Here is a 12,457-nt window from a genome sequence, read left to right on the forward strand (position 1 = left end):
TCAAGATCATGAACGATCGGTTTGAAGCCCTTCATGTTCCCGGAGCAAACAGATGCCATTGGGCTACACTAGCACACGACAGGGACAAATGGAGACGTTACTGGCACCTGCTCGAGCAAATCGACGACTAACGGGAAGTTAAGTGATTAAGTGATTTAAGTGATTGGGAAGAAAATATACTCCAATATATTTATTTATTTCAGATGTTTTGTGAATTTTCTCTTAGTTAAAAAGTGCTCTTGATTTTAACTATAGGAATCTACTCGTCAATATTTTCTATTTAGTAATGTCTTTAGCAGCAATGTTTTTAGCATACATACATTTAACAACATTGATCTTAGAGAAAAGTTATTGATAAAACCCCTCTTAATAATCTCGTCTCTAACTAAAACCTTAACAAAAATGACCCAAAATGGCATAACTTAAATACATTCATTAAAAGTGTCTTTATCACAGATATTCTTTAGCCAATATTCACTCAGAGCAGAGCTTTTAGCAACAAGACACTAAACAAAAATGATTCTTAGAAACAATGATTCTGGACACAATTGTCATAGCAAAGGTGCTCTTAGCTATAGCATTCATTGACAGAGATGCCCTTAGCAACAATGTCATGTTACAGTAATAGCACCCTTACTTAAAATTCATTTAATCGAAGCTTTTTTAGCAAAAAGACCCTTAGAAAATTTTCTTGCAAATCACTTTTCCTTCCTTAGTGGGGAAGGATGTGAGGAGGTGAACGGCATGCATGGCTGTGCTCAGGGCTTACTCCTGGCTCTGCGCTCAAGAGTCACTCCTGGCAGGGCTCAGATTTTCCTTCCTTTACTCCTTTTGTTCCCGAAAAACCCAACCACACCACAGTGTAGAAAGCACAGACCTGTGAGGAAGGTAAGTGAGGAAGCCTGTGTCAACAGCAAATCATAATATATTTTATTCTAATTTGCTTCTTCTTTTCAAAATGAACTGAAAATATTCCTTAGATAGTCTCAGGGAAAAAATTGAAAAATCATTCTCCTAGGTACAAGCTAGACCAGGAATAGGTAGGAGTGGATCTTCAGATTTCATCTGAAGATATCAGACCAGGGGTAAGAGTGTCCAGGTACAGTAGAGGGCTCCAGAGGAATTCAATCATTGACTATGGGATCTCTGTGGGAACACGGGGCCCTTAGGGCCACATCATTGCCTCCCTTCCCTTGCTGTGGCTGGAGTCTCAGGGTCAAGATTTCTTGTCATAGAACTGATCAAAGGGCAGTGCTGAAGCTCTAAATGTTCCACAACAAAGCTCTGGCCTCAGGAATAAGGGTCCTGACACTTCAGACAGGCCCACAAGTCTAAAAATGTGTGTATTCACTGAGAAGAGGAAGAAACAGGGAAGAAGTTCCTAAAGATTTTCAAGTAGAAAACTCATTTTTTTCTCTTACTTTTTGAGTCACATCCAACAATGTTCAGAGTTTACTCCTGCCTCTCTGCTCAGCTATCACTCCTGGCTGCTCAGGGGACTATACGGGAAACTGAGAATTAAACCAAGTTTGGCTATGTGCAAGACAAGTGCCCACAGCATATAGACACACTGTAACTATCTTTCTGGCCCAGAAAAATCATTAGTTTTTGTCTTCAAACAAAAAATAATTTACTCATATTAAGGAAAATAAAAGGGGGAAAACATAGAACCTCCATTCATGAAAGGTACTCAGACTGTCAAAAAGTAATGTCTGGCTTTTTAAATCTTGCCTGGAGAAAGGTCAGATTGAGTCCTTAGCACCCTCAATTTATTCTCATCTTTCAGTGTCAAACAGAACCTAGAGGGAGGAACAGGAAAAAGAATAAAAGTGAAGTTCTCAATGGTAAGTTTCTACTCCTTAATCCTGTTTTCCCTTATCTCTCCCGTTCTAATAGTCCAACTCCATGATCTTGGGGTGTCAGCAGAAAAGCCCATCCCTAAATGTCCATGGAAGAAAATTGATCCCAGCGTTTCCTGATTCCTAGGCTAGGAAGAAACATGAGAATCAAGAAAATTGTCTGTTGCCCAGTGGGACATGGGGGTTGCAGTGAAACAATCATACTTGAATTGGGAGGTGTGATATCTAGATCTAACTAGAGACAAGTTATTTATCATTGCTCAGATTTCACTGGGGAGTGACCCCTACACCTTTCTGCTTCACTAGTTCTGATATATTGCTCTTTGTCAGTTTTATGTGCCTTTGGATACTGAATTTTGGGCTGCAGAACCTAATCCCCAGGGTGTCCCTAAGGGGTCATGATGGTAACATCCTGTAAGAGCTCTCAGCTTTCTGCTTCATCACATGACCCCATCTCTGATTTCCAGCATGTAAAGTTGGACTGAAAGAACTGGAGGAGGCTCAAGTCTGATTTTACTTCTGCAAGGTAAAGCATCTTCCTCCTTCCTTCTATGTGCTTCTTTACACCAGGCCTATGGTGTAACCCTGGGTCTGATGGTGGCCTAGAGCCGATCTGGGAGGCCAAATCACAGTGACCAAATATGAAGAACCCCTGGCGAGAAGATATCTGGGAAAGCAGGCAATGTAGGGGCAGCATAGAGACCCTGGGCAGGAGGTTTCATTGCTGCTCACCCTTCTCAGTCCTCTTAAGCCGTATGGTCCTGGCCTAACTTATGCCCTTTGTCTCCTGCAGCAGGCAGCGGGAGTGCCAGGACAAGGGGAGCTTTCGTCCATTCCCAAGTGAAGACCAGCCTGGTGAGGAAGGCAGCGCAGTGTCTGCATGAACTCAGAGTCCATTAGGGCAGCACGTGGATATAGATGCTCCTGCCACATCCGCAGCGACTCCACCAGCTCCTCTGACTGAGCATCCTCTAAGGCAGGTCTGTATGGTCTCTATGGTCTCTGCCTTTCCACCAGACCCCAAACAGCATCATTCTACATTAGACGAGATCCATCTCTGAGGGATCCTCCAGCATCACCTGTCCTTTCACTGGGAGGCCCATCACCTCACCGCCTCAGCCTCTCCCCTCCCCAGGTGCACCTGCTTGATTCATGGACCTGCTCCACCTCCCCCGGCTTTATTCTGCACTGCATCATCGAGCTCTACTCAGAGTCCTCTCCAATGACATTCATTGATATTTACATGAGGCATTTTGTCACAGAGCTTCTCCACACTTCCTGTTAACAAGTTTTTGACTCCCAAACCATCTCAAGTATTGGCTACTCACTCTGCCCCATTTTGAACTTGTCCTGGTTCCAGGAAACAGCCCAAATCTTGTACCTCTCCACATCGCATTCCATGAGTCCCAGCAGGAACATATTTCCCATCCCTCATCTGGAAGATTGTTTTGGGGAAAGCCCACAAATGGCAGAAAGAATCCAGTAGCATTTTTTTTTTTTGCTTTTTGGGTCACACCAGCGATGTACAGGGGTTGTTCCTAGCTCTTCACTCAGGAACTATTCCTGGCTGTTCTGAGGGTCCATATAGGCTGCTGGGGATTGAACCTAGGTTGGCTGCGTGCAAGGCAAATACCCTACCCATTATACTATTGCTCCGGCCCCAGTAGCATTTCTTTACTCAATTAGGATAACAGGTTCAAGATCAAACCAGGATATCAATTTTTCCAAAGAAAATGGAATGAATTTACAACAAATAAGTTTAGACCACTACCCCATTCTCTGGGGACTAAGTTGAAATCACTGAGTGGTGAGATGAAGACCAGGGCTCCAACACCATCCTGGGGCACTAAAGGCCATTCAGAACAATAGTTTCTCAGATCTCAGAAATTCTCAGTGTTCAAAGACTTAAGAACAATGTACACAGTGAATATAAATGGCTTTTCTGGGGTCTTTGCTCTCTTCACAGTGAAACTCTAGTGTCTATTGCCTGGATCTCCAAGAATACTCCTCAGCATTACAGTCTCCTTTGTTTTTCAGTTGCAATATGGGTGCCTTCCCAGAGAAAATTCAGGTGGATGTATCTCCACTGCATTCCTATAAACAGCCTTTATCCAATCTGGGCGTTTGATCTCAATATCTATGTCCAAACATAAGTCAAAGCCAGCTTCCTCCTACGTTTCAGGTTCAGGTCCAAACTTATCTCCAAACTGTGCCACTTTCTTCTCTAACCGAATTAGAGCCGGTGAAGCTGATTTTCCTTTAGCACAAAATCAACTGCAACCCATCATCCATATTGAGAATCCATAGCCAGAATGGCTCGTGTTGTAGAAAAAACTAGAAAGTGTGTGTGTGGGGGGGGGGGGGGGGGGGATTTATCTCCCATAGTAGAATGATTTCAGGAAGTTTTTGGTGTCTTCAGCTTCAATACCCCTGAGGACAGTTTGGATCTTGAAGTGTTTTAAATTCTCCTGCAATTATTTATTCAGTCCAGAACTCTGGCAGCACCTGGAGAAACATGTCCAAGAGTGGTTCGCCCAACACTGGTGGGAGCTGCCTCACAGGATCCAAAGGAGTGGGAACTAAAACAGCAGCAGGGAAATACAGCCAGGACGGGCCAGAGAGAGGCTGATCCTGGATACTCAAGGCTCTGTGCACTGGTTGATGAAAGGAACAAGAATACACAGCACAGCAAGGACCTGGGTTAGGGTCAAGGGTCTAAGGAATCAGAAAAATTCTCAAGAGAAGGTTTTGTGGTGAACTGAGGAAGAAAACAATGACTCGGGTCCCTCAAGCAGTGAGTCAGGGCGTGACTTAGTAAGGATCTTAGATAATGATCTATATTTAACCCTGAGAAACCGTCTGGGTAGGGAGATTGGCAAGATCTAGGAGGGTTTCATCCCTGTGAGTGTGGCTCAATAGTGGCTTGATGTCAACGATCCTGGCAGGAACCCTGGCACCCATGTGAAAAAGAGAAACCCAGGACATATTATATTTTACATCTTCATAGTCTTGCGTGTTAGTGATATCTCGATAAAACTGGGGGAAAGTAAGCAATTGAGCCCATGGAGAGCATCCTTCTCAGTTCGGACACAGGAAAACAGCCAGAATCCAAAGGGAAATGCAAAGCACATTAGGTGTTTTAGTTTGTAAATCTATGTGTGTATGGATATGCACTTTCAACCACCCAAACTCATTTAAATCAGATTTATCTATACTGTAGCACTGTCCTCCCGTTGTTCATCGATTTGCTCAAGTGGGCACCAGTAAGGTCTCCATTGTGAGACTTGTTGTTACTGTTTTTGGCATATTGAGTATGTCATGGATAGCTTGCCAGGTTTGCCATGCAGGTGGGATACTCTAGGTAGCTTGCCGGGCTCTCCGAGAGGGGTGGAGGAATCAAACCCCGGTTGGCATGCCCTACCTTCTATGCTATCACTCTGGCCCATTTATCTATACTAATATCCCTAAATTATATTTATCCCTATATTTATTTATAGCACCAGTTGGCGCTATAAGATGAATATCAAGGAAACAGGAGTTTCAGAAGGAAAGGAGAGACTAAAGGAAGTAGATTTATATCCACAGAAATAATAGGCAGTGAGAAACAAAGTTACAATACAGAGAATGCTAGGCAGCCAAGACTACTGCTGCCAGGAGAGGTTCTGAGGAGAGTGCTGCACTCTGAGATGGGCAGAGAGAGCCTGGGAGGGTGTAGGAAATGCCGCCAAGGCTACTGCTGTCCTATATCCCTACCCCACCCCCACCCTGGGAGTCATAAGAAAATAGGCCAGGCAGATAGGGGTTTTAGCTCTTATCTTTAATTCAGTCGAGTCTAGTTCAGTCCCTGGCCCATGTGTAATGTCTCCTGAAAATAGCTAGGATTGAGCAAAAAGCTCAGAGCCAGGACTAAGTCCTGAGCATCACAAGATAAAGGTAAAGGTAAAAGGTAAAGGCCCTCCCGTTGATCATCGATTTGCTCGAGCGGGCCCAGTAACGTCTCCATTGGAGACTTTGTTGTTACTGTGTTTGGCATATCGAATACATCACAGGTGGCTTGCCAGGCTCTGCTGTGCGGGCGAGATACTCTCGGTAGCTTGCAGGGGTCTCCGAGAGGGGCGGAGGAATCGAACTCGGGTTGTCCATGTTGGCTGCGTGCAAGGCAAACGCCCTACCGCTGTGCTATCGCTAGCCCCAAATGTACATTCCCAACCTTAAAAGGAACAAACTCTGAACCTACTCCTTGGTTATGTACCAAAGTCATACCTGGTCTTTACAGTACTTGATTTTTTTTCTTTTTTTATTAGTGAAACACCATGAGGTACAGTTATAGACTTACAAATTTTGTACTTGGGTTTCAGTTATACAATAATCAAGTGCCCATCCCTCCACCAGTGCCTCTGTGGCAGGGTATTACCCCTTGTTCTCTCTCTCTTCTTTTGGGTACTGTTTTTTGCAAGAGAGGCATTGAGTGGCAATCCGATTTTAGCCTGATGAATTCTACATCGATTGATAATTTAGATGCTAAGGAAAAAGTAAGTCAGGCTGGAGAGATATCAAGACAAATATATTCCTTGACCTGCATGTGATTAGGGGAGGGTCTTGGGACCACACCTGGCGCTACTCAGGGGTTACTCCTGGCTCTAAGATGAGAGATAACTCTTGGTGGGCTCAGAGGAGCAGATGGGCAGAGGAGATAGAACCCCATCAGTCATGTGAAAGGAAAATGCTCTATGTAGTTACTGTACTATCACTTCAACCCACATTTTGTGATTATTAAGCAAAGGACCATGGGGAAAAATGTGAGCCTAATAAGACCTTTTAAGTAATTTGAAAAGAGATCACAGCAAAGAAATGTCTTTCCCCTTTATGGAAATAAATGGGAAGAAAGCTACTACATTCCTTAATCAAAGGCAGAAGGACATCATGTTATTATTGAACACGAATAATCTCGAGGTGGTCTAAAGAGAAAACTGTGGGAGATGAGCCCCAGTCTGTATTTTTGCCCCCTTCTCAGTGTGGAAAGAAGCCAAAGGCAAGGAATAGGAGCAGCAAGGTGGTTGAAATGATGGAAGATGAGTTTTGCATCTAGCCAATGATTAGAGTAACCCCGTGTCTCCCATCCCTGAGGCTTTGCATCTTGTACCCAAGAAGGCCAGCAGTAGAATATCTTCAGGAAACAGCCCTGGGAAGACTTGTGGAATGCACACTGAACCCAGTGACCTCGTATTCTGCTCTGAGAGCTCTATGAAGATGGTGGGTGCTCCCCTGCCAGCTGTGTGTCTGGAGTGGACCTGCAGTGATAGCCTAAGGGATGGGGCCTCCAGACCAACTGGGGACACATTTCCTATGTGTAGATTCATATGGGGAGTGGTTCTTGCTTACTCTCCTACTGGGCAGTTTGAGGCCTTAGGAATGCAATTGGATTAAGAAACACTTCGAAATGACAAAAGAGAGCTATTATGGACCACACCGAGAGTCTCACGGATTGTGTGGCCCTAGAGAATCAAATTCTCCAATGTCTGCCTTAAAGGGTGACTCGTCTCTGTGCTTTATAACTTCTGCCTCCTGATTCTCGGCATTTAGAGGCTGTCTGCAAGAACAGTTTGAGTCACGAAACCCAAACTCTCTTTTGTACAGATTATCCTCCTCTGTGTCGTACCAGAACCTCAGGTTTCACACAGGTGGAGAAACCATCCATGGTTTGGGGAGGCTCCAAGAAAACTTGGAGCTGTGTGAAGTCACCAGGGGAAGTATAGGGACTCCTGGGCTGCAGATGGGTACAAGGAGTCCATCTCAGTCTGGGCTACTCCACCCTGCAGATTACAGCTTGTGCTTTTTGTTCCCTGTAGCAACCTGTGGAAGGGTTCTGACAGAAATGGGTAACAAGAGCTTTGGTATCAAGGCCGCAAACCAAGGCCTTCTGAGCTTTCCTGAAAAAATACTGTGAAAATGGCTAAAGGTCTCAGCTATGGGGTCAACGCACCAACACAGGCCTTGCCAGCGCTGAAATGGGGGCATGGTTTGACAAGAGTGATTACCATCAGCTGTTATATCAGGACTCCAGTGTGGGAACTGCAGATGCTGCTCCTATATTTGTCTCTCAGATGCCCCTACTGCTTCATCAGGGCAACTGCAATCTCTAGCCTCAACCCAGTCAGCAGAATCTCAAGCCCAGAATGAGCTGGGCTATATTATAAGTGATCTATCAACTATTAGGTCTGCTAAAGATCTGCTATACCAGCACTATTTGTTCTGTAATGCCTAAGTTGTATTCTGTCATTAGTATTGTGGGCAAGTACTATCTGCCATTTAATTGCAACCATAGCATGAAAAAAGTCCCCATAGATGCACTTACTTAAGACTCAATCTCAGGCTCAGTCAGGGGATGCTGAGCTTGACACCCCTGACACCTCCATCCAACCACCCCTGAATAATGTTAAGGACAAAGAACATCTCCACCTCAGGAATCATTCTTCTCCCAAGGATGGCTGTATTTTCCAGACACACTAGTCAGCTTTTTGTGGAACACTGAGAAAAAAATGTAGAAGCTCACAGAAGTAAAGATGAGTCAAATCATGCCTGGTTTATTCTTCGGGTGTTTGCATTGATCCTAGCTCATAGCCTTTTGCCATTACTACACAGCTGTGGAAACAGAAACTTACCATCACCAAGCATTGGGAAGTTCATCAGGACCAACGGGAAGAGCAAGTGATGAGAACTGCTGCCAATACTGCAGTGAGTTACCTCACTATCACTTCACCTGAGTGTGAGGAAATAAAGGCGGCTCTGGGAAGGACCATAACTAATGCCTGACAAGGCCACTCCACGGCATTTGGAACTGGACAGGAGAGCAAGATCTTTTCTCAGACCATTCCGTCCAGAGTTAAGGAGAGACCTTGGCTTGAGTGTCAGGCGTGGCATCCCACAGGGCTCTCCAAGTTAGTAATAAATGAACATAGGAAGAGTTTGGGCCCAGCTCCATCAGAGTGCTCCTAGAAAGTATACTTGTATACTGCAGAAAATTTTAAAAATTAAACCTTTGAGGGTCCAAAAGGCCATGAATGAGGTAAACATAGAACAGTCACAGCTGTGATGGTCACCAGGGAGGACACTAAACAGGTGGAGAGTGAGGAGTCCCTTGTAGGATAACACTGTTTTGTCTTTCCCCAGGTAGCTTAGGTTTATTGGGTCCCACCCATCCCAGGACACTGAACTTGTATTGCAAGCAATGTCTTTTCTGTATGGACACAGGAAGACAGTTAATATTATACTTTGAAACTTGGGAGTTGATTGACTCTGAATAATATTTACTCCTGGGCATCTGCTTTCTTGAATCAGTTGCCCTTAGTTCCTAGCACCCTAAAAGCAAGGTCCCGATGAGGGACTGAATAGACCCAGGGCAAGCTGTGAGCTACCCTGGCATCGAAATGGGCCAGGCCAAAGCGCCACAATACTCAACTATAAGTTGAGGGCATGATCATGGACAAATGCTGTCATGATCCAAAGTAAGTAACGAGGAAACTAGGACCCTGCTGGGGCTAGGAAGATAACCTGGCCTGAGGACTGCGGAATGCATAATGAGATGTTTATATCTCTTACTGTTCTCACACAGAATGACATTGCTAAAAATATTAGAAGTAGATTTACTACAACTATTTAAGTAGATTACTAGCTGAGGAAAGAACACACCCTTGTTAGGATCCCACCCTAAAGCGGATCTCCTAGTAATCTGGAGTGATCTCTTTAGATGAGATTTTATACTTGAATTAATCTCCTGGAGAAGTGGTCTTACCTCTCGTTGTTGATTTGTCAATATTCAACCACCTTTGTGTCACCGCCTTACATGATTTGTATCTAAATGAAGACTGTAAGCTTGGAGAGCAGAGTCAGAAGTGAGAGAGCTCAGGTTCCAGAGATCCAGAGATCCAGAGTCAGAGCCAGAAGGAGAAAGGTTCCATATTGGGGCCAGGAGAGAAGGAGGCAGAGGAGTGACAGGAGTGAAGAGGATTGGAATAAACTACAATTAATATCGACCAGCCTGGCCCTCGTTTCTTCCTTCATCTGCCCTTGACCAACAGCCATCCCCATCCAGGTCACACACAGTGGCTCAAGAGCACCAAACGAGGGCAGTGAGACACTACCCTCCAGTGAGCCCGTGAACACACAACTTTCGGCATGCTGAGATTTTACAGCTGGTCCTTTTCTCTGGTATTCTTGGCTGTTAGTCTCCCATTATCTACTTTATATTCCACAAATGAGTGCAAGCATTCTATGTCTGTCCCTGGATCTGTGACTCATTTCACTTAGCATGATACTTTCCAGGTACATCCAATTATATGCAAATTTCATGACTTCATCTTTTCTACAGTTGCAAATTATTTCACTGTGTAGATGTACCAGGTTTATTTAACTAGTCATCTGTTCTCAGGCACTTGAATTTTTTCCAGATTCTGGCAATTGTAAATAATGCCGCAATAAACATACAAGTGCAGATGTCATTTCTACTGTATTTTTTTCATCTCTGGGATATTCCCAGAAGTGGTACTTATGGGTTAAATGGTAGCTCAATATATAATTTCTTGAGAAACATCCATATTGTTTTCCAAAATTACATGAACTTTTTAGCCAGCCACTTTGCTGTATTGGTTTATTGGTTTCTGGGAGCTTTTGTTGTGTACTCTTTATGATCTTCTATGTATATTAACATGTCACCTGGAACTAGAAATAATTTGAGTTTGTCTTTTCTAATTTGGATACCTTTGATTTGTTTTTCTTGCTTGCTTGCTGTAGCTGGGGCTTCTAATACCGTATGGAATTCAAGTGGAGAGTGAATATCTTTACCTTGCACCTGATCCCGGAGGGAATTTTTTCAGATTTTCACCAATGAGTATGATACTGGCTGTAGACTTGTTATAGATGGCCATTATTATCTTAAGGAAACGTTCCTCCACCCCGTTTTTGTTGAGGATTTTTAACATAAATGCATTTTGGATTTTGTCAAAGGTCGGCCCAGTCTTCTCTGCATCAATTGATAGGACAATATGATTTTCATCTTTTCATTTATTAATGTGATATATTGAGTTCAATGAGAATTTACCCAACATAATATCAAATACACCCAGAGCCAAAATAATCCAGAGCGCAGCCCCAGACGTACTCAGGGCCACTCTCCACACGCTTGGACGAGCCTCACACATGAAGGAACTGGCAGAGGTACCCAGGTATGAGGGATCCTCATACCTCTTCCTCGACCCAGATCCCCCATTTTCCAGTACCTTTGATGGCACACTCACAAACTCCCCCCTTCCCCCCTCCCCCCACACCATGTAATCCCATCAACGGCCAAGATCCAGAGACTATAAAACAAAGTTCCCGGAAGTGCACAGCCGCATTTGCTGCCACATGACCTCTTATGGCCTATCCCACTGATGTTCCTAAAGCAGCACACATGTGTTTGGTTTTACATACTTGCTTGTATTCTCTTGTATACCTTCTCTGTCCCTCTTGGAGAGCCCGGCAAGCTACCCAGAGCATCCCACCCACACCGCAGGGCCTGCCAAGCTCCCCGTGGCGTATTCAATATGCCAAATACAATGACAGTAACAGGTTTCATTTCCCTGACCCTGAAAGATCCTCCAATACTGCACTGTTTGGAAGAATGAGTAAGGAGAGGCTGCTAAAATCTCAGGGCTGGGATGATTGGAGACGTTACTGGAACCCACTCGAGCAAATCAATGAACAATGGCATGACACTGTTACAGTGATACAGTGAATTTGTGTATGTTGAACCATCCTGGCAACCCTGGAGTGAGTCCCACTTGATCAGTGTTTGATTTTTGTGATTTCTCATTCAACTCATTTAGCTAAGATTTTGTTATGGATTTTCACATCGATATTCATCAGGGAGATTTGTCAAAAAAATTCTTTCCTGGAAATGTCATTGGCTATTTTTGTGATATTAGCTTCATAGAAGATGTTAGGAAGAATTCCTGTGTCTTCAATATTTTGGAAGAGATTAAGGAGTATAGGCCATGAATCTTTGAAGCTTCCATTGGACCCATCTGGACCAGGACTGTTGTTCCTGGGAAGATTCTTAATTACTGTTTCAATTTCCTTAATTTCAATTTGCCTGTTGAGGTTTTATACTTCCTCCTCCTTCAGCTTTCAGGAGTATAAGTCTAAAAATCTATCCCTTTCTTCTAGGTTATCCAGCTTAAGAGCATTGAGTAGTTTCATGGCAACCTATCATTATATTTTGAATTTCTAAAGAAATTCTCCCCTCTATCAGTATGTTGTAATTTCTCCCATCTATCTGTGATGTGATTTCTTTAAACATTTTCTCATTTTATTCTTTGTCAGTCTAGCTGAAGGTTTATCATCTTGTTTATTTTTTCAAAGAATCAGTTTCTGGCTTCATCAATTCTTTGAATGGCTTTCTTGGTTTCTATGTTGTTGCTTTCAGGCCTGTTTTTTTTATTTATTTTCCTCATTTTGCTATGCTTTGAATATGTAATTTGTTCCTTCTCCTTTTGAAGTGTTTATTCAGGATTTTGATTTGGGATTTTTCTTCTTTCTTAACATAGTCCTGCATTGTTACC

The sequence above is a fragment of the Sorex fumeus genome, unplaced genomic scaffold (genome assembly GCF_029834395.1).
Source record: "Sorex fumeus unplaced genomic scaffold, SorFum_2.1 ptg000109l, whole genome shotgun sequence".
In the NCBI taxonomy this organism is placed as follows: Eukaryota; Metazoa; Chordata; class Mammalia; order Eulipotyphla; family Soricidae; genus Sorex; species Sorex fumeus.